The sequence below is a fragment of the Cynocephalus volans genome, chromosome 15, assembly GCF_027409185.1.
Source record: "Cynocephalus volans isolate mCynVol1 chromosome 15, mCynVol1.pri, whole genome shotgun sequence".
Taxonomy (NCBI): domain Eukaryota; kingdom Metazoa; phylum Chordata; class Mammalia; order Dermoptera; family Cynocephalidae; genus Cynocephalus; species Cynocephalus volans.
This window is the reverse complement of record NC_084474.1, coordinates 10,315,757-10,337,604: the sequence shown is the minus strand read 5'-3', so window position 1 is coordinate 10,337,604 and position 21,848 is coordinate 10,315,757. Positions and strand designations below refer to the sequence as shown.

Genomic DNA, 21,848 nt, shown 5'->3' with positions numbered 1-21,848 from the left:
AAATAACTTGTTTGTGGGTCCCCTAGCAAGAAAGCAATGGAAATGGGATTAAAACTAATGACTTGCCAACTACAAAGCCCATGTGCTTCCCAGCATGCCGCTGGGTCTGGTCTTCTCATTAGAGATACTATGAAAAGCCTTTAAAATCATGTAGAGGAAAAATTGCAACTGTATGGCTGAGCACTGATAATCACTTTCAATGCTTAAACACATTCATATTTTACCACAATATCTCTGGTTGGGATGATGTAAGAATATAACAAACTAAGGACTGCAGGATTTATTCTTCAACAGTAAAGCAATGGTTATCAAAGTGTAATGTGCAGAAAGTCTCCTGGAGTGCTTGTGGACAAGCAAATGCCCAGTGCTCTTCCCCAGAGGTTCCAATTTAGTGCTTCTCAGGGACCCAAAGTCCTGCACTGTAGCAAGTGTCCCTCAAGGGTCTGACACTTGTGAGCACCATCACTGAAGCCTCCCACCATGTCTACTAAAACATGTAGGTGATAACCAACTATCTTATTCATTTATCAAATAGTTAATATTATCAGATGTTATCAAATCTCTTCATTAGAAAGAGTTGCCACTTAAATTATTTTTCTGATGAGTGTGACAAACTAATGGTCTCTGTTGGGGTTTGAACACATTTTGGAGTTAAGGTACACAATACATATATTATTAATAAGCAATTCAGCTCTTCTTTTGGTAGAAACCATGCCTATTACTAATTCATGTCTAAATATTTTTATTACAAAACCATAATAAAATAATTTATAACTGTGGTGCAGTTACAAGCCTCATTCTATACTAGTTGCTTTATGTCCATTATCTCTATTCTTCGCTACCGGACCCTGTGGTAAGTGTTATTATTTCCATTTTGCAGATGAGGAGACTGAGGCTCATGGCTGTGATATAATTTACCCAAATTTATACAAGTAGAAAGGGGCAGAGTCAGGGTTCACATATAGTTTGATCTGTTAACTGCTGGGCTGTATGGTTTCTCATGACTGCATTCAGAAAACCTGCTTTCTTGAAATAACGGATAGTGGATCACCTAAACAGAAAGGTGTGTGTGTGTGTGTGTGTGTGTGTGTGTGTGTGTGTGTGTGTGTGCGTGTGTGTGTGAGAGAGAGAGAGAGAGAGAGAGAGAGTTGGTTTTCTGTTCAGAAAACGAGTTAAGAAATGAAACACAGAGAGCTCTGAGACTGCAGAGGACTCGTTAGACCAGTTAAGTGAAGACCCAAAGGGCTTTGCTAATTTATCATAAGGGCAAAATGAAATAAGGGCAACATGTTCTAAATCATGGTTAAAATTTTCATGGAGGAATATTAAAAATTTTGACCATATGGCTCTTACACTGCACGGCAATTTGGAGTGAAATCGAGTCTGGTGATCCTACTTCCCCGGGCTGCCTTTGTACTAAACTGCATGGGAGCGCCTCTGTTTTCCTGCAGTTTAAAACAAATACCAACCACATTGCTCCTAAATTGTAGAAGGGAGGGTTTTCTCAGAAACAGTTGGCATTTTTGTATTAAACACAGAGCTTGCTAAGAGGTTTATTTTAAAAAAAAAGTCTGGAAGTGTTATGTATTGCTGGGGCCTAAGAGCTAGCGGGTAAGCTGAGCAATCTGTTATCTAAAGAGCCTGGATTTCATCCCTACAGAGCATCCAAGCTCTGCTGGCAGAACCCTGCAACTCGCTGGGGTGCTGCAGCCTTCCAGGTTCTGGATGAAACTGATAAGAGCAATACATTTGGGAAGTAGACTCCAATTCAGTAGTGGGCAACTCAATTATGCTATGACAAAATGATTGAGATCTAGAGGAACAGCAGTAATTAATAAACACCAAGGACTAAAGTTTAGACACAAAACTATAACAAATGCATGCCATTATGAAAATAACAACTGAAAATGCAGGTCTTAGTCTGGGGCTGATACCCCTGGTTCTCCTGCACTCTTCTGGAAGAAAGCCCTGATTAAGTGGCAGGGCAAAGAGAACTTCAGGAAGAATGGCAGAGGTGGGTATCTTTTCTGGTCCTTCAAATCACGTTTGTGAAGTTTGAAAAGATCTTAGGTTGACCCCAGAGGAAGCAGCAGGGACCTGGCCCACGGCTGGCTGAACCTGTAGCCGGGGAAGTCTTGGCAGGGGCATGTGTAAACAAGGCGACCTCAATCCCATGCCCAGCATATTCCTGGGAACAACTTCCCCACATTTAAAAAAACGAGTCTGCTTGACTGAAGAAGGGAGAGGTTAAGACCCCCAACACCTTATGGGGATGGAAAAGGTCCCATGGATTGGCCTCTTTCATAAACTGTGGGCAAAATCCACCAGGGCTTAAGATGCCTGTAACTTCAGCTGGGTGGTGGCACAGCTAGGATTCTTCTCCACGGCAGGTCTCTCCCCCTTGGCACTGTGCACAGGGGGGCGGATCCTCCTCTGTGATCGCGTCGTCCTGGACAGTGCACGATGGTGAGCAGCATCCCTGGCCTCTGCCCACTCCATACCAGGAGTACCCCAGTCATGACAGCCACAAATGTCCCCAGATGCTGCCCAGTGTTCCCTGGGGGCAGGATCGCCCCAGTTGAGACCCATGATATCCTCTGCCAACGTCACCAGGATATACGTACAAAGATGTTCATCATAGTATTGTTTATAACCCCAAAGCAAAACCAAACCCCCAGACTGTAACCGACCACAGTGTCTGTCAATGTGGAACAAGTTAAATAAACCGTGGTGTATCCAACACAACAGGGAGGGCCACCGTCGTTTAAGAGCTCTCCCTGGGCTGGTATCCAAATATCACGGAGACTATTTTAAGCAAAAGAAGCAAAGAGCAGAAAAGTCCCGTGATTCAGTAAAAAAAGAAGGTGCAGGAACACTTTTTAAAAACGAAAAGGGACCTACCTTCCTAGCAAGTTGTGGGACATCACCAGGAGGGGGAAGAGAGAGAGAGAGAGCTCCAGTGCAGGTAAGCTACGACCAACCTTCTAACAGTGAGGTGAAGGCTAGGAACTCTTGGGAGAGCAGAAAAGAAATGGAGGGACCCGGAGGCTGGTTCAAAGCAGGCTCCCCCTTGGCACTGAGGGCATCGGGGAGGATCCTCCTCTGTGGTGGGGTCGTCCTGGGCACTGCAGGGTGCTGAGCAGCATTCCTGCATCCACCCACTCCATGCCAGGAGTCCCTCCCCACTAGGACATTGGGACCGTGGGGTGGGGGAGATGGGAATCCATGAGTTGATGCCAGGCTCAGAGTTCTGCAGACATTGGGGAAGGAAGCGGTCACTTTTGGTGAGCATTGGAGTGAGGGGAACCCAGGAGGCCCCTGAGATTTGGGTTCTACTTGGATGGGGTGGAACGGGCTGATGGAGGTGGGAAGAGGAAGGAGCTGGAGCACACGGGAAGCCCAGCACCGCTGCTGGATAATCCCACAGAGAAAAACCACAACCTGGCAGGGACACGGTGGGACTTCCTGCCAGGCACTGCAGGGTGACCTGGTGGGAACAGGGCACAAGAGGATGCCTGGCCATGGGGGTCAGCAGAGTGGGGGGCGAGGACTTTCTAGAAGTTAGGCTGGGCTATGACAGCTCTCCACAGAAAGTACTGGCCTGGCCTGGCTGACGAACCTGCATGCCTGGGCCCCATCCATGCTGGCTGAGGGCCACGTTGCCGGCATCCCCTTGGTTGCAGAAGGACAACCACTGCTCCTCCAAGGCAGATGGGGCTCCTGGGATGGTGGTCCCCACCCCACACCATTGAGTGCTCTTCCCCGGTCCCCAGTGCCAATCCTGTAGCCCCTGCCCCCGCCAGTCCTGTCTCCTGCCTCCTGCCTCCTCCCATGTTTACTACCCCTTCCTGCCAAGAGCACTCAATCTAATCTGCCTCTCCCTGCAACACCAGATATTCATATAGATACTCTTCAACTTATGATAGGGTGTATTAGTCTGTTTTGTGTTGCTATAACAGAAATACCTGAGACTGGGTAATTTAGAATGAACAGAGATTTATTTGGCTTATGATTCTGGGACAGGTGCATCTGGCACGGTCCTCAGGCTACTTCTACTCATGTCGGGAAGCGGCAGGCAGCCAGTGGGTACAGCAGATCACATGGTGAGAGGAAATGAGAGAGAGAGAGGATGTGCCAGTGTCTTTTAAACAACAAGCTCTTGCGGGAACTAATATAGTGAGAACTCACTCACTACCCCTCCCCCCAGGGAGAGCATTAATCCATTCATGAGGGATCCGCCCCCATGACTCATTCAGTTTTCAACACTGCCACATTGGGGATCAAGTTTCCACATGAGTTCTAGGAGGACAATACATCCAAACGCCATCATGGGGTGATGTGCAGATAAACCTATCATAAGTTGAAAGTATTAAGTAAAAAATGCATTTAATGTTCATAACCTGGGCTTCCAGTCAAGATGGTGGAAGGAGACAGTCTCCAGGGTCACTCTCTCCCACAAATCGATCAATTTACAACTATTAAAAAGCAACGACAGCCAAGCCGGGCCGCTAGAGCTCAGGGGAAGAGGAGGAGAGACTTACGGAGTGCATGAAGGTGGGAGAAGCCACGTGACAGAAAGAAAGGACCACTCCCACCATTTCAAATCCTGGCCACTTCAAGGCTGGAGCTGGTGAGCACATAGAGCAAGGGCTGGCAGAAGCCGCAGCTGTGCCCTTTGGATAAAGTTGCTTAGAGGCTGTGGGGGAGAGGAGGGCCTTGGTGGCCCCAGGCTAACAGGGTTCCCATGGATCCACACAGGACTGAGGAGCCAGAACAACTGAAGAAGGGAGCAACTCAGAGGCTGGTGGGTCATCTCAAGGGACCAGTGCATGGCCCGTCCCATGGGAAATGTTTGGAGTATGGGAGGTGGGGAGACAGGCCCACTGGGGGAACGTTGGGGCACGGCAAGGACAGCTGATCTGCCCTCCAGTCATCAGAGGCCCACTCAGTGGAGACTGGCCAGGAATAGAGATCTGCAGGGGTGCAGTTTGCTGAAAAGACTCAGGCCCAGACCAGAGTTTCCACATAACCCAGGTGTACTGGATCTCACAAGACCCAGAAGTGCTTACAAGGTCAACAATTAAAACCTGAGCTTCACAAAAAAGTCTTCCCCAGGGAATCAATAGTAAGGCAGCAATTTAGCTCAACCACAGGGCTCAAGTGCTGCTCCCGACAGGACGTTCCTCCATTTTAGAAGTAAGCAAAGGACAACAAATTAGTTCCAGTGCAGAGTTTCAGTGGTGGAAACAGTAAATAATCCAACACAGATCTGAAAGAAAAAGCAAGATACCTATAGATCAGAGAAAGAGTTAGATATTAACTAGTAAAGGTCTAACACCACCAAAGAACACCTATAAAATCTAGAAGGACCAGAAGCCCCCGGGCTCCCATGCCAGGGACAGGGAAGGGCTGGGGGCCTGAGCCATACCCCTGACATCCGCAACCAGCCCAGCAATGACCACCAAGCTGCCACAGGAAGTGGTGGGGGGCTGAGGGCCTCAGCCACACCACCCTGACACCTGCAACCAGCTCAGTTATGACCACCAAGCAGCTGCTGGAAACACCCCAGGCTCCTGAGCTGGGGTGGTGGGGGGCTGAGGGCTTTAGCCACACACCCCTGACATCTGCATCCAGCCCAGCAGCAACCAAGGCACTCCTAGAAGCCACCTGGTCTCCCCTGCAGGAATGAGGGAGGTGCCATGGCCTCAACCATGCCCCGCCTTCCTCCTTCTCCCACCCTATTTTCTTTCCCCTTCCTCTAGCCCCCTCCCTCAAATGTTCTGCAACATGTTAGAATTTAAAAACTAATAATATTAATAAATAAACTTAAAAAAAGTATCTAACCTGCCAAATATCATATTTCAGCCTGGCCCACCTTAAATGTCTCAGAACACTTGTGGTAGCCTGCAGTTGACAAGATCACCCAACACAAAGCCTATTTTATAATAAAGTGTTGAATATCTCATATAATTTATGGAATACTATATTGAGAGTGAAAAACAGAATAATTGGGTAAAAAAAAAAAAAAAGGCTTTCCCTGTACTCAGCTAAGAAAAGAATTTACCCATGTTTTCTTTTAGTATTATATAGTTTCATATTTTTACATTGAAATCGCTCATCTACTCAGAATTTAATGTTTCTCCAATGGGCTACTATTTGTTACAACACAATTTTATACATGCACAATCATGTTCTTTGGAAATAAAAGTTTTCACTTTTAATCTTTACACATATTTAGGGGACAGCATATGATTTTAGCTATACATTTTTTTGATAATGCTTGTTTAGAGAAGATAGTGGCATATAATGAGAAGTGATTGACTTGTGGCACAACTACTGATAAGAGATCATTTTGTGTTTGCTTTTACTGAATTACAGAGTCAATGCATTATTCTTACTTTTGGTGCCCAACAATTAACCTCATCACTAGTGTCTAATAGTCTAATTTATCTCCACAAATTTGGCATTGCAGCATAAATTGCACTCAACTTCACCAACATGAGACCAATTATTCTGCTCATTGACCCGTTCTGATCCTAGGTACGGTTCTCATGGTGCAATTTCCACAAACAATAGGGCCAGAGCACTGAGCGCGGAAGTAGACAGTGGTAAATGGTCACAGTGAGGCCACTAAGAGAGGACATCCTTTCTCTTGTTGCTGGATGGGCTCTTCCTAATGAATTTCTCTTCATTGTTATCCTATAAAAGAAAATCACAACGGCAGGAGAATAAAGCAGAGTTAAATGGTCTTGATGGCTATTATTCAAATCTTTTACAGTAGGTCATGGCAGAAATGCTTGTGGGTAACTAGAGGCAGATCAGAGAAAACTTCCACTCAGTACACAGTTTGCTCCAAGATCTAATTGAAGACCTCTTTATTTCATTCCTATCTATGCCTGTATATGATCAGATTTTGAATATTGCTCTCAATCTCTTGGCTCTGTCACTATTTTGCTCTGTATAATGAAGGATAGTTAAGATAGTCCTCCTATGGAAATAATTTAAAAGTTACTAACTGGGTTTTCATCTTCTAGGGAATGTTTCATCTGTAAAAGAGGACAATAATGATAATTTTTCTGAAGTCAATATGAAACATATAATCAAAAATTAAAAAGTAGAATAAATAAATAACCAAAAAAAAAATCATAACCATACTGTGCACAAAATTGTAGTACTAAATATATCATAGACCAGAAACACCCTGACAAAATAAAGAATTTGAAAAGCACTTACTGTTCATCGTACATGTTATATGTGAAGTATTGTGGCAGGTGCTTTACAAAGACTAAAAATGTGGCTGTGAGTGAACTGACTTCTTGTGTCAGTTTCTTTCTCTACAGAGCTCAGGGAGTGCACCTGCTAAGTACTAAAAATGTACTTGTTTTCCAAGAGAAAAAAGATGTGGCCACAATAACATTTTACAAGAAAAATTGTTAAAATCATAAGTTAAAAAATACAGTATATTTAATAGAAAAGTTTCAAGTTTCATAACAGGTATGTTACTTGCCAGGTCTCCTCTTTCAAGCTCAACAGGTTGTTTCAGATTCATGAGAAAATGACAATTGTGTCAGTGCTGGCTCTGTGCTGGCCCTGTAAGTGCTGCAGCTGCTGTTTTTCTAGTGTATCTTGTCTGAAGAATTAATTGCACGATCACCAACCAAAGAGGTTTCTCTTTTCTACATGACTGTTTTTGGGCATGAAAATTTTCTGTTATTTTTCCTTCAAAAATCCTATTGGAATACGGTCCACCCTTACGACCTCACTTAACGTTAATTAGTTCTTGAAAGGCCCTATTTCCAAATACAGTCACATGGGTGGTTAGGGCTTCGACATGTGAATTTTGGGGGAACACAGTTCATTCCGCAACACCTCCCGCTCCTCTGCTTGCTTTCCTTTCCCGGCTTTCTCTCCTCCTCAGTCTAAAGACTCAACACCTCAAGGCTCAGGAATCTTCCTCTACGCTCACTTCCGATGGTTTTAAACACCATGACCCCAAATTTATATCTTCACTATGACTTTTTTGATCTTTGATTTCACGAAATTATCTATACAATGTTTATATTTGAGCTCAATGTCTCTTTGAGCTCAATATGTACAAAATTAAACTTTTGATTTATATCTTTTACCAAATTTGTTTCTCTTATAAATTCCTCCATTTCATCATATGCTAATTTTCTTCTATCAGTTAGTTGGACTATAACTTTGAAGTCATACCCCACATCTATTAGCAAATCCACTTCACTGTGTCATTAAATATCTTTTGAATGTGATCTGCTCGCCACCTCACTGCTCTCTGTGCTCACTCTGGCTTCATCATTTTTCACCGAGAGCCACAGCTAATTAAAAGGTCACCCTGCCTCCTCTTTTGACCCCCTCCCCAAGCTGCCATTGCGATCCTTTAGAAAACAGTCATATCATTTCAATCATCTGCTCAACTCCATCTGTGATACGATGGTTAATTTTATGTGTCAGCTTGACTGGGCTGTAGGTCTCCCGGGTATCTGGTTACACATTACTTCTGGGTGTGTCAGTGAAGGTCTTTCTGGAAGAGATTAGCATTTGAGTGGGTGGACTGAGGGAAGCAGATGGCCCTCCCCTAAGAGGGTGAGTGTCATCCAGTCTGTCGAGGGCCTGAAGGGAACAAAGAGACACAGGACGGTAGAATTCATGCTTTGCATAAACACTGAGCTGGGACATTGATCTTCTCCTGCCTTCCGCACTCATTCTCAGGCCTTCAGATTTGGACTAGGATCGGCAACATTAGCTGTTGTCCGGCTCTCAGGCCTTAGAATTACCCCACTGGCTTTGCTAGGTCTCCAGCTGACAGAGGGCAGATGGTGGGACTTCTCGGCCTCCTTAACCATATTAGCAATTCCTGTATAGATCTCCTCTTCTATGTATCTGTAGATATCTCCTTTGGGTTCTGTTTCTATAGAGAACCTGGAGTGACACACAAGGCTGCTCATCCAGCTACAGATGGAATCATCCCAAGGCCAGCACACCTGCCACAATCTGACATGATCTCCTAGACTCTCAGCTCCCTGCACCCTGCTGGGGCCACCCCAGTCTCCTGTTTTTCTTTTTCTTTTAAAAAATATATGAAATATGACTTTGCCTCAGGGTTTGCACGCAGCATTTGTGTCTCACAGAAGACTCCACTTCTGGAGATTCATGACTCTCTCTCCTTTACTTTTTTCAGGTCTCTGATCAAGTGTGATCTTATCAATCACTCTTTGTCCACCCTACACAGAATAGCACCTTTCCCTTCAATCTGCACATTCATCACACTCATCAGACTTATTTTTTTGAGGTGAAATTCATTGAACATTAAATTAACCATTTTAAAGTGAACAATTCAGTGGCATTTACTACATTCATAATTTTGTGCAATTACCACCTCTGTCTAGTTCCCAAACATTTCTTCACCCCAAAAGAAAACCCCACACCCATTCAGCAGTTACTCGGTATTCCCTAATGCCTCCCCTACCTCCAAGCCCCTGGGAACTACCAATCTGCTTCTGGCTCTGTAGATTTACTTATTCTGAATATTTTGTACAAATAGAATGACATGGTATGTACTTTTGTGTCTGGCTTCATTCAGTCGGCATAATGCTGTCAAGGTTCACCCACATTGTAGCATGTATCTGTTCCTCGTTCCTTTGTTATGATTGAACAATTTCCTAATATATTTATACACATATAAATTGATTTGAAGTCTTCCCCCTTTTTTTGGAGGAAACTTTGCAGTGTTTTCCATAATGGCTGTACTAATTTACATTCTCACCAACGGTGTGAAAGTGTTCCCTTTTCTCCGTATCCTTGCCAATGTTTGTTTTCTTTTATCTTTTTGGTAACAGCCATTCTAACAAGTGTGAAACAATATCTCATTGTGATTTTAACTTGCATTTCTCCGATTATTAATTATTTTGAGCACTTTTTTTATATCTCTCTTGGCCATTTCTATGTCTTCTTTTGAGAAATGTCTTTTCATATCCTCTGGCCATTTTTTAATCATGTTATTATTTTTCTTGCTATTGAGTTGAGTCCATATATATTTTGGATATTAACTCCTTATGAGATGTATGGTTTGCAGATTTTTTTTTGGTCCCAGTTTGTAGTTTGTTTCTTCACTCTGTTGATTGATTTTTCTTTTTTTTTCTTTTTCCATACAGATGCTTTTTAGTTTGATGTAATCACGTTTCTATTTTTGCTTTTGTTGCCTGTGTTTTGGGGGTCATATCCAAAGATCACTGGCATCGTGTGTTTACATCCATTCTGCCAATCTCTGCCTTTTGATTGGAGAACAACCTATTTATATTTAATGTAAGAAAGGGCTGATAAGAAAGGGCTTACTTCTATCATTTTGCTGTTAGTGTTTTGTTTGTCATACCTTTCTTGTTCCCCTTTTCCTCCATTACCACCTTCCTTTGCATTTTATTTACTTTTTCTCATACCATTTTGATTCTGTCCTCATTTTTTCCTGTATATTTTTGGTTACTTTTTTACTTGTTACTATGGGATTATAATTCATCTCCTAAATTTATAATGATCTAATTTGAATTGATTTCAACTTAGCTTTAATAGAATACAAGAAGTGAAACGAGTCAGACACAGAAAGAGAAATATCACATGTTCTCACTTATTTGTGGGAGCTAAAAATAAATAAATAAATACACAAATAAACTGGGAGGGTGGAGGGAGGAAGACACAACAGTTACAATTCCTTGAAGTTGATACGACAAGCGAACAGAAAGGAGGTTGTTGGCGGGGGGAAGGAAGGAGGAGGGAGGTTTCGGTAATTGGGCCACAATAATCAACCACATTGTATATTGACAAAATAAAATAAAATTAAAAAAAAAAAAGAATACAAAAACTCTGGTCCTGTACAGCTCTGTCCCCCACCCACCTTTATGTTGTTATCATTACAAATTACATATTTATAGGTTGTTTGCTCATGAACATAGATTTAGAATTATTTCATGCATTTGCATTTAAATTATATAGGAAATAAATAGAAGAGTTAAGCTCAAAAATATAATAATCCTGTTTTTTATATTTACCTGTATAGTTACCTTTATGGGAGTTCTTTATTTCTTTGTAGTGCTTAGAGTTATTACCTAGTGTCCTTTCATTTTAGCCCGAATGTCTTCCTTTAGCATTTTTTATAGGGCCAGTCTACTAACAATAAAATCCTTAGCTCTTATTTATCTGAAAATGTCTTAGTTTTTTTCTTAATTTTTGAAAGCTAAAGCTAGTTTTGCTAGATATAAAATTATTTGTTGACAGCTTTTTTTTTTTTTTGCCCCCAGCACTTCAAAATGTCATCCTGCTCCCTTCTGGCCTCCATGATTTCTGATGAAAAATATGCTGTTAATCTTACTGAGGATCTCTTGTACGTGACAAGTTGCTTCTTTCAAAATTCTCCCTTTGGCTATCAACAGTTTGATTACAATTTGTCTCTTTTTGCATTTATTTTTCTTGCAGCTCATTGAGCTTCTTGTATGTTTAGATTCTTGTCTTTTATCAAATTTGGAATTTTTTCAGCCGCTATTTTTTAAGGTATTCATTCTTCTCCTTTCACTCTCTTCTCCTTCTAGGATCCCTATTATGAATATGTTGGTATGCTTTATGTTGTTCTACAAGTCTCTAGGTTCTGTTCATTTTTCTTTATTCTTTTTTCCTTTTGTTTCTCAGGCTGGATAACTTCAGTTGACCTGTCTTCAAATTTTCTGATTCTTTTTTTGTTACTCAAATGTGCTATTGAAACTCTAATCAGTTGTTCATGCTATTGCATTTTTTTCAGCTCCAACACATCATTTCTTTATATAATTTCTATGTTTCTATTGATATTCTCTATATGTTCATATGTTATTCTCCTGGTTTTCTTTATCTCTTTTCCATGATTTTCCTTAGGCTTTTTTAGCATATTTAAGACAGTTGATTTGAAAGTCTTTGTCTAGTTAGTTCAATGTCTGTGTTTCCTCAGGGACAGTTTTTGTTAATTTCTTCTGTGAATTGGCTAAACTTTCTTGCTTTTTTGCATGTTTCAAAATTTTTGTTGATATCTGAACATTTGAATATATAATGTGGGGACTCAGGAATTCTAATTCTTGCCCCCCTTCAGGATTTGTTTGTTGTTAGTGATTTTTCTAGACTATTTTTGTAACGTCTGTTCTTCATTATGTGTGGTCTCTGAAGACTCTGTTCCTCTTGCTCATGTTCATCTAGTGTTTTGATAGAGATTTCCTTAATTCCAGGAGCCAAAAATAAAAGAAAAAGAAAAAACAGAAAACAGAGAAAGACAGAAAAAGGCAGAAGAAAGAAAGAAACCTCTTCCAATTCTTGAGATCAACACTGTGCTTGGGGACTGTTTCAGTACTAATCCAGACCATTTATGACTCTGCCTTAGCCTTCACTTTCTGTTTACATTAAGCCTGGATATCAGCAAGAGGTGCAAACTTAGGGTCTTCTCTGATCTTTTCTGAGCCTGTGTTTTTTTCTTGGGCATACTTGTGGCTTTCTAACTTTCCCAGTGTGTTCAGCCACTTTTGAATACCTTAATTTCCCCAAACAAACCTCTTCCAGCTTTTCCTTCCAGGTTTTAGGTGCTCTGTTATTTGCCTCCACTGTAATCTTTTGGCCTGGGGGCTGTGGGTTGTTCGTTTGCTTTCAGATGGTTTTGAGGAATGGCTGCTGATTTTCTTTTCTGAGTGAGTTCAGAGTTAGGAGAAACAAAGGCAAGCACCTTGTGTAAGTCCTTCAGCTATTCCCCAGTCAGAACAAACACTGAGAATTCTCTGGGAACAAAGTCTTCTCTGCTCCCTCCAGAACCAGGGTCCAGGGTCCCACACTGGGAACACAGGCTGCAGTCTTAAAGACCACCTTTGAGCTTTGCAGAAGGGTGAGGCAAGGGCAAGTAAGCTGCAGCAGAGCTTTTTTGCCATTTATAAGTTGTGATTTTTGATTCAGCATTTGCTTCATTGCTATAAGCCTTTGACTGTTTTCCAGAGTTCTGATGAAGTTTATTCTGACAGTTACTGCATGATTTTTCAATGTTTCTCTGAAGGGCCCTTGCAGCCACCTCCTATTACATTTTTGCGGACTCCACCTCTTCTCATTGTATATTTGCTTACTGATAATTTTATTTCTTTAACGTCTGTCTCTCCCCTTATAATGTAAGTGTAATGTAATGTACATACTCATGCATAATTGATATTCAATGTATATTCATTGACCAGATGAACATAATTGGCTAATAAAGATAGCTTGAGATTTTAAAAATTATCAGAAAATTGGGTGATTGCATGTAAACAATTAAAAATAACTGATTTCTCATTGTATTATTTCATTTTCTGTTGCTTATAGCAGAGTACCAGAAACTGGATAATTGATAATGTAAAGAGGGTTATTTCTTAGAGTTTTGGAGGCTGTGAAGTCCAAGGTTCAGGGGCTGCATCTGGTGAGGGCCTTCTTCTTGCTAGGAACTCTCAGCAGAATCCTGTGGCAACACAGGATATGGCGGGCAACAGGGCAAGAGTGTATTAAATATGCTTCTTCCCCTCTTTCTAAAGCCACTAGTGCCACTCCTGTGATAACCCATTCATCTATTAACCCATCAACACATTAATAGATTAAGCCATTCATGAGCACATAGCCATCATAGTCCAGTCACCTCTTAAAGGCTCTGCCTTTCAAATACCATATTGTGGATTAAGCTCCTGTATGAGCTTGGGAGGACACTCAAACCATAACACTCATTAAATTTCACTGATTGATTTTTCCAAGTGCCCTAATTTTATCTTTTGGAGGTTCTGTTCTGAAATCCATCCCTTTAACTTGGTAACCACTAGTGACCTGTTAGTATTCAAACTTATCCAGCATTATTGGAATCAAAAAAAATGAAGAAATTTAGTATGTTAAAACTCCTACATGTACAACTGGCTTACAATTTTAGACATGGTTTATGATTAATTTTTTACATGAAAATACATCATATTATTATAAAAAAACTACATATATCTATTCAAATAAATATATATGCTTTGTTGATGTTAAAGAGCCTGCTAAATGTGCTCTTGTAAGTTGGTTGATCTCTATTATGAGAAAATATGGATGCACTAGAAGTAGGGTAGGGCAACCTCATGACAGCAGAGATGCTGTGAACAGAAAGCCTAAGGTTGATCAGGTGGACAGAGCTTGGATGAAGACAGTTTTGTCCTGCCATTGCTCACCGTTTAAAATTTTGATAATAGAAAATTGCTTCTTTGCACCCTGGGCTCTCCCGAGCTGGGGCAGTGGGGGGTCTTGGGCCTCAGCCACACCCCTCCAACGTGTGCAACCAGCCCAGCGATGACCACCAAGCCACAGCAAGAAGGGCCCCAGGTTCCTGAGCTGGGACAGTGGGGGGTGAGGGCTTTTGCCACACCCCCCTGACATCTGCACCCAGCCCGGTAATGACCAAGCCACCACTGGAAGCCCCCCCCCAGTCTCCCCTGTGGGAATGAGGGGGGTGCCACAGGCCTCAATCTCACCTCTCCTCCTTCCTCCTTCTTCCATCCCATTTCCTTCCCCTTTCCCCTCTCCCCCTCCCTCCCAGCTGCTCCACAACAACATCCTAGAATGTAAAAAATAATATTAATAAAATTACATTTTCTTTAAAAAAAATTGCTTCTTTGGTTCATAATGGCAAACCGATTGGCTTATTTATGGGATTATATTTGTATTTTACTAGGTTTACTGATTTGAGTGTTTTTTTTAAATAAAATGTTTTACATATTTATTACTGAACCAACCTACTAGTGCAGAGCATAGAAACAAAGGATCTTCCCAGCAAAACGTGTCCAGCTGTCCAGATAGTGGTGACACTTTCAGCTCGATACAGTAAGATGATCATGACATAAATTCAGCATAAATATGTGTGCCATCTCATGTGCAATTCTTTATAGACCCAGCTTGGTTCTTCTCAAGTGTCTCTTCTTGGAGTTGTACCTGATTTTATTACTGGTTTTAACCCAAATCCACTGGGGAATGGGATGATTTTGCTTTTGTTTCTTCATCAGGAATCACTTGATCCTGAAAGTCTTGTGAGAAGACATGAGGAACAGAATGGAGTTAACCGCACATACCATGATAGCTGAGAAAGGGAGAGAGCTGATTTGAGTGTATAAATTGAATATGTGTCAAAACAGAAATTGGTTCACAATGACAAACTGATTGGCTTTTGATAGAGGTTATATTTACGTTTTTCTAATTCTATGGTTTTGAGTGCTTGTCAACATAACCGAATCCACCTTTATCTTTTGCAAAAACTAAGGACAGCAAGCTTGAAAGTTTGTCTGGAGGATCTAAAGAGAGTATATATCTACCTGGGAAAGTTGTCTGGGGGGGGACAGCAGAGGCAGTAGTTTTGCGAAGAATGCACAAAAAAAGTGAAGAAAAACAGGGCCCCTGTAAGTCAGCCAAGCTGGGAATCTTACACAATGGAGTGCTAGTAGTTGCTGTCAGAACATCCTCAATGTTCAACGAGGTTTTAGAAAAATGGATCGAGGTAGAGAATGGTTTGTTCATTGCAACAGAGCTGTAGTTTTTATATCCATACATCAGAGAGAAGAAAAAGTCACCGAAGACTGTCTTGGTTTATTCACAGTTACGTGCAGATAGGTAGACACTAGTGGGTAAGGAGGTAAGCAGATAACTATCAGAACCATGGCTGGTGCATGCCGAGTGTTATAGAAGTGTTCATGCTGGTTATTGTCTATGATAAAATACCTTGTGTTATCGTCTCCTCATTATTTCATGTCATTTGATGGTGGTGATGAGCACATTTTTAGCATAAAAAATAAAGTTAGGTTTTGAAATGGCATTTTCAGTTGTGTCTTTAGAGGTATTGCTTTATGACAGACATTTGGCTGTGAAATAGTTCTGGCATCATACAATGAAATCCTAATTTGCTCATTATTTGGGGAAGGCTGAAAGACTACAGGATATTCAAAGAAAAGCTTTAAGTCTTTGAATGGCTATTTAGTAAGTCTGGTTATGAAGAAAAAGAGCAATAGAATTCCAGATCACAGTTTCTTCCCTTAGAGTACAAAAAAATCTATTTTGAATAAATACTTTAAAGAGAAGCAATTATTGGGCTCAAGCCAGAAAATGCTGACTTTTTCTTCTGTATTTCCCTCTCTTTTTCTGTTGTGTAACGATATCTTGCTACTTTGTTCTTTCCAATTTATCAAGTGATTTTTCCTTTAAGCAATTGCAACCTTGTGCTGCAAGGCTCTGATCAAAATGTTTACATTTCTTCCTGCTCTCCCTCCAGATTTTATGCAGTGGCATGCAATTTAGACCCTGACATTTTGCATGGTCTGTATAAATATATCTTTCTATATTAGAAAGAAATTATTGTGTTTATATATTTTATACCAGTTTTCAATTTAAATGAATCCATGCAAATAGTTGTAAAATGGCTGAATTAGTCAGTGTAATTTGACCTGCTTGAGATTAGCTTGAGGATTAATCTATTTACTAATATTTGTCTTTATAGATATTTGACGGTGATGGTCTTTAGAAATCACTTGGGTGCTACATAATTTGTGAGAGTAATGTTTTAAAATCATATGTCACTTTCTTTTTCCTATGGATGAAAGAGTCTTAACTTATTTTTGTCTTTAGCATCCTAAAGATTCTTCTGATAAAGCAAGCATTCTCACTGGAAATAGATGTCAGGTGACAGGGCCTTGTCACTCTGACTCCAGAGTAAATGCTCTTTCTGCTATGTAGCTAGCTGCATTCTCAGCTGTCTTCAGTAATTTTTCAGGTTTCTACAAACTGTATTTTATTATTTTTTTATCTCCCAGGACTTAGGAATATGTCTTGAACAAGTTAGATAACTTTTCATACTAATTATAAAAAATTTAAAATTATTTAAAATTGATAATATAATTATTCATTACTTAACATTTGAAATTACTGAACACTTACCACAAACTTTTACATGCTTTGCATACAGAATTCGTTTAATCTTTTTGATAGCTCCTTCCAGTACTACTATTATCTCCTGGGAAAACTGAGAGCCTGCCAGGCTAGTTGGGCGGTGGACCCCAGCACAGACCCAACAAGCTGCACCTGAGTTGAAGCTCTGTCTTGCTCCTCTCTGACCCGGGAAGTAACTTCTCTCAGGAGAGGGGGGAGCCTTTCAGTCTTGGAGCCTATGACTAGACAGACAGGACAAGGAAGGGCCCTGTAAGTAGTGGGATTAGAAAACACTGCCTAACAAAACTGAAAATTGAAGTTTCAAACCGGAAAGCATTGGAACTCTTGAACTACTAACCAAATAAATATCAGAAGTTTTATATTAAGCAGGGCACGTAAAAACAGGCATGTCACAGGGCAGGCAGGCAGCAATCCCCTTGTCTTCCCACTTGAGCATGGGATGTTAAACCACTCTAGTGGGGTGCAACTCCCTTTCTGTTCATGTTGGGATAAGCCGGGCCCAGTGAGTGGGGCCCAGAGCCTGGGCAGGGCTGAGTGGAGGCATGAGCTAGGGAGACAGGACAAGGCAGGCCCAGCATGGGTCCCTTCAGAGGACTGAGATGTGTTTTATCTTTAACAATTATTGGAAATAATTTAGGACACTTAACTGCTGTTGCTGAAGAAACCGAATCTCAGATAGGCTATATATTACACAATAACCACTTTGCTAGAGAACCTGGTTTCCTTAATTCAGAGCTGTTTCTAACACTGCTCTTTCATCTTGCCATTCGTGGCTATTACGTTCGTTGTTATATGGTCATTTTTTACTAGGTTGTTGCTTCTTCAGAGTTAATAACTTTCACAAAGAAGAAACCTAATAAAAACTGACCACATAATGATTATTAGGCATTGTTCTAGGGGATTCCCTATATTAACACAAGTTGCTTAATATGCAGATTGTTATTGCTATATTGTCAGGCGTTTATATAATCCCAAACTACATAAAATGTCTCTCTGTACTAATTTCTATTGCAGCATAGCAAATTACCACTGCATTTGTAATTAAGGCAGTGCCCACGTATCAACACACAGCTCTGTGGGCAAAGTCCGGCAGGCTCGGTCTCATGATGGTGTCAGTAGCGAGGCTCTTACTTGGAGGCTCTGGGGGAGCATCTACCTGCAGGCTCACTCAGGTTGTTGCTGGAATACAGTTCCATGGCACTGTAGGACTGAGGTTCCTGCTTCCTTGCTGGCTGGTGGTTGGGAGGTTGTTTTCAGCTACTAGAGGCCACTTTCTGGTCTTGGCAGGTAGCCCTCTGCATCTTCAAAGTCAGCCAAAGTCCACCAAATTTTTCTTAAGTTTTGCGTCTCTCTGGCTTCCTCTTCTGCCAAAAGTAGAGAAAATCCTCTACTTTTAAAGGGCTCCTGAGATTAAATCAGGACCGCTCAGATAATCTCACTTTGATGAACACAATCAGCTGATTAGTCATCTTAACTACATCTGCAAAATTCCTTTTGCATAAGTAAGGTACCAGTCACTGGCAGGATATCTCATCATATTCAAAGATAAAATATGATCTTGGGAATGAGGCATCTTAGACTTCTGCCTTCTAATCCTCCAAAGTCTGAGTTTCTGTTGTACTATATCACTCATCTGGTGCATACATACACACACAAACACTGTCCTGTAATATTATTTTTATATAATGTGCCATTTTTTTCAATAACTTTTTAACTATACCAGCACACAATAGGCAATTAATAACATGCTTTTAAATGCTCTATAGTTGTAGAATATCAACTTTTGTTATTATTCCATTTATATTATATGGAATGCATATCTGTGTGTTACTATAAAGCAATCAAATACTATTCTAATACCTACAGATTAGTAGCAACTTTATGATGTGTGGATATTTGTAATATGTTCTCACACATGACAGCAGAGGAAATTTGAGAGTAATATTTATAAAATCCATTTGAATACAGATATACTTGATATGTATTCCTACAATATTTTAAAAGGGGAGTTAGTGAGATAGAAAAGTACTTTTTCTTTAGTTTACAGTATATTAGTAATTAGTAAATAAGAAAAGTCTGGCTCATGAATCAATCTATTATTAAACTTATAAAGGGTAAACTACATCACTATGTATAATCTAATTTTCATTTCTGTAGAAGCTTATGAAAATAAGAATTGCCCTGAGGAAGCACTGAGAAGTGATTTATTCAGTCGTCAGAAGAAACTATTTTTGTATCTATAAGTGGTTGAGTTGTAAGAATGTTTCAGCTGGAAATATGCAAATGCCATGGTTACTTAATGAATTAGGCATTTGTAATATCTGGAGTTCCAAGAAAACAGTAACAGGCAAGAAAGTAAGGAAAAATGTTTGTCATGTGTTGCCTAAAATCACTCTAGAAATAAATTACACTATTGTGTACAGCAAATTAGGAAAAATCTTTATTTTCCATCTCACTTTTTGAGAGTTTTTTTAGCCCCTTAGCCCAGGATTAGAGGCATTTGTGAAACCTGCAACATATGGAAGATTCCTTTGTGATATCTCTCAAAAATATAATTATTAGCTGTCATGTGTTTGGCTATTACTTTTAGTTCGATGAAAAATTTTGTCCAAATTTTTCTCTGTAACATCTTCATTGTGTTCAAAACTATACTTTCAGGTGTTCCCTTAAAAATACAAATAGGTTTCACACCAAAATTTTTGAAATCCGATCCGTGTTACAGGTCATGTGCTCCAGCCTGTGCTTCCAAGTCTGGAAATATTTCCAGAAATATACAGGAAATACTAGAGCATTCGCCTGTGTAAAAGAATGCTGGAACTAGTATATTGACTGTTCTTTCAGTGAGAGTCACCAGCAGTTTTCGAGCACTCATTAAGGTACAGACTGTACCACCTTGATCCTCAGAACAATTGTATAGGAGCGGGTATATATTCTTCTCTCATTTTGCAGGCTTGGATGGTAAACTTGGCTCTGGGATTCAAACGTGGGTCTACATGAGTACCGAGCACTGAATTTTAGCCACTGTGCTGCTTTACTGCCTCTCTCTATGATCAGATCCCATTCGGAGCAGCAGCTTGTTGATTTCACATTTACCTTCTGCACACCTGCTCTGCCCGGAGAGGCCCAGGCACTGCCGTTTATTAGCATCCCTGCCCGCCACAGGACATGCACCCTCAGGAGCTGTAAGCTGAGGACTCACTTCACAGTGAGCTGAGGAAGGGGCACTAAAATCCGAACGGTCTACCCAGAGCTGGAGACTGCTGCACCTTTCTCTTTAAAAGCAGATAATGTTTTCCAGAAAAATATAGTGGCAATTCCAGGGTGCCTGGTTCTCAGATTGCAGCTCCATCCGCGTTCTGTGTCTAGCCGATCCATCAGGCAAGTTTTTATTCAGTTTTTCATTTACCGTTTAGTTTATTGAAGTCCATGGAAAAAGACTTTCTCCTGAATGCTGACACCTGCTGACTTCCAGGTTGCAAGCCCTCACCTTTCGGACTTCGCTTTGTTCGTGCTTCCTATTTCTGGCCCATTCTCTGCTTTGGTAATTGCTGGTGTCTTTGCCCTTTAGCTTCAGTCCTGCTGTTGCCATATGGAGGACCTGGGTGACTGGCAGATTTCGTAAAGAGGCAGCACCTGGGGGCTCAGAAGACCATTTTTGCTGCACAATGACTCAACGGGAGCTGCAACTTGGCAGCCAAAAAAGAAGCAGTGAATTTCTAAATGATGGGGATTTTGTCAAAAGACATTTTACAACCACTTGGAAATCTTTGTTCATAGAAGGCTGTAGTGGAAGGCTTCTCACAGTGCATGCATGTAAGTGTGTGTGCATGTGTGTGTGTGTTCCATTGGAGGCAGAGAAAAGTGAAGAAGACAATTTTCAAAACCTCTTGGTTTTCTTTTTCCTTTCCATTGTCAATAGGAGAAGTAGTCTACGGGGCATTTCTTAAACCCATGTGTCATTTATGTTTTTAAATTAGTGTGCTTTTTCATTTAAAATTAACATATACTTGCTACAGCCATCTTGTAAAATACAGAAAATCTGAACATTAACAAGCAAACCTAAAACAAAGCCCCAATACTCAAAGAGCACTGTCTTACTAACATTATTTTCCATTCGGCATTTACTGATGCAGAAGTCATTACCCTTTCAAAGTTCTATTTCTTTAAGCTTCTCAGCCACTTTGTGGCACATGTGAAAACTGCATGGAAATCCAGCATGCTTTTTGGTATTGCTATTTCCAGCAGCAGCAAGAGAACCAATAAACTTATGGCATTTAAAGGAAAAGCATCATACCTGAAGAATGCAATTCTAATGTTGAAGTTAATTAAAATAAATTGACAGTATTTGTTCGTTTTATTCACATGATTTGGGGTTCTTCTTGTTTATCTTTTGCAAATTAAAATGACCAGATATACAGTACCAAATGCTATCTTTTAATGTCATCTTATTTCATGAAATGGGCAAATTAAAATTATACTGCTTTTAAATGTCATGTGCATTTATTTAATTTAGAGATTGAGGAAGATTGGAATGGCCTTTGGCCAAACTGTCAAATTGGTGAGTTATATTTTGGATTTATTCCTCTCAAGCTTCCCCAGGAATTCTCTGTTAACAGTCCAGTATCCTAACCCTTCTCAGACCTTCTTTTCTTCCTTCCAGATATATATATAAGTACAAATATGGATATAAATGTGTGTGTGTGTGTGTGTGTGTGTGTGTATTTTCCTCTAGAAAGAATTTTTTCATTTTAGTTTCTAGCCCAAAGGAGCATTATTGTGAAGGTGAGTTGCAGGGCATGTGACGTCATGGCTGACCACAGAGGGAGCGTTGGTGACGCCTCTCAGAGCAACCCGCTCAC

The 21,848-nt window shown here is 40.7% G+C and overlaps 1 protein-coding gene and 1 pseudogene across 1 annotated transcript in view; one reads left to right on the top strand and one right to left on the bottom strand.

The window, feature by feature from the left end:
- The window catches only part of PXDNL (peroxidasin like), a 430,031-nt gene that overhangs the window by 157,084 nt on the left and 251,099 nt on the right, over positions 1-21,848 (top strand). The gene's annotated exons all lie outside the window — the stretch shown is intronic.
- Positions 14,940-15,095, bottom strand: LOC134364239 (large ribosomal subunit protein eL39-like; annotated as a pseudogene).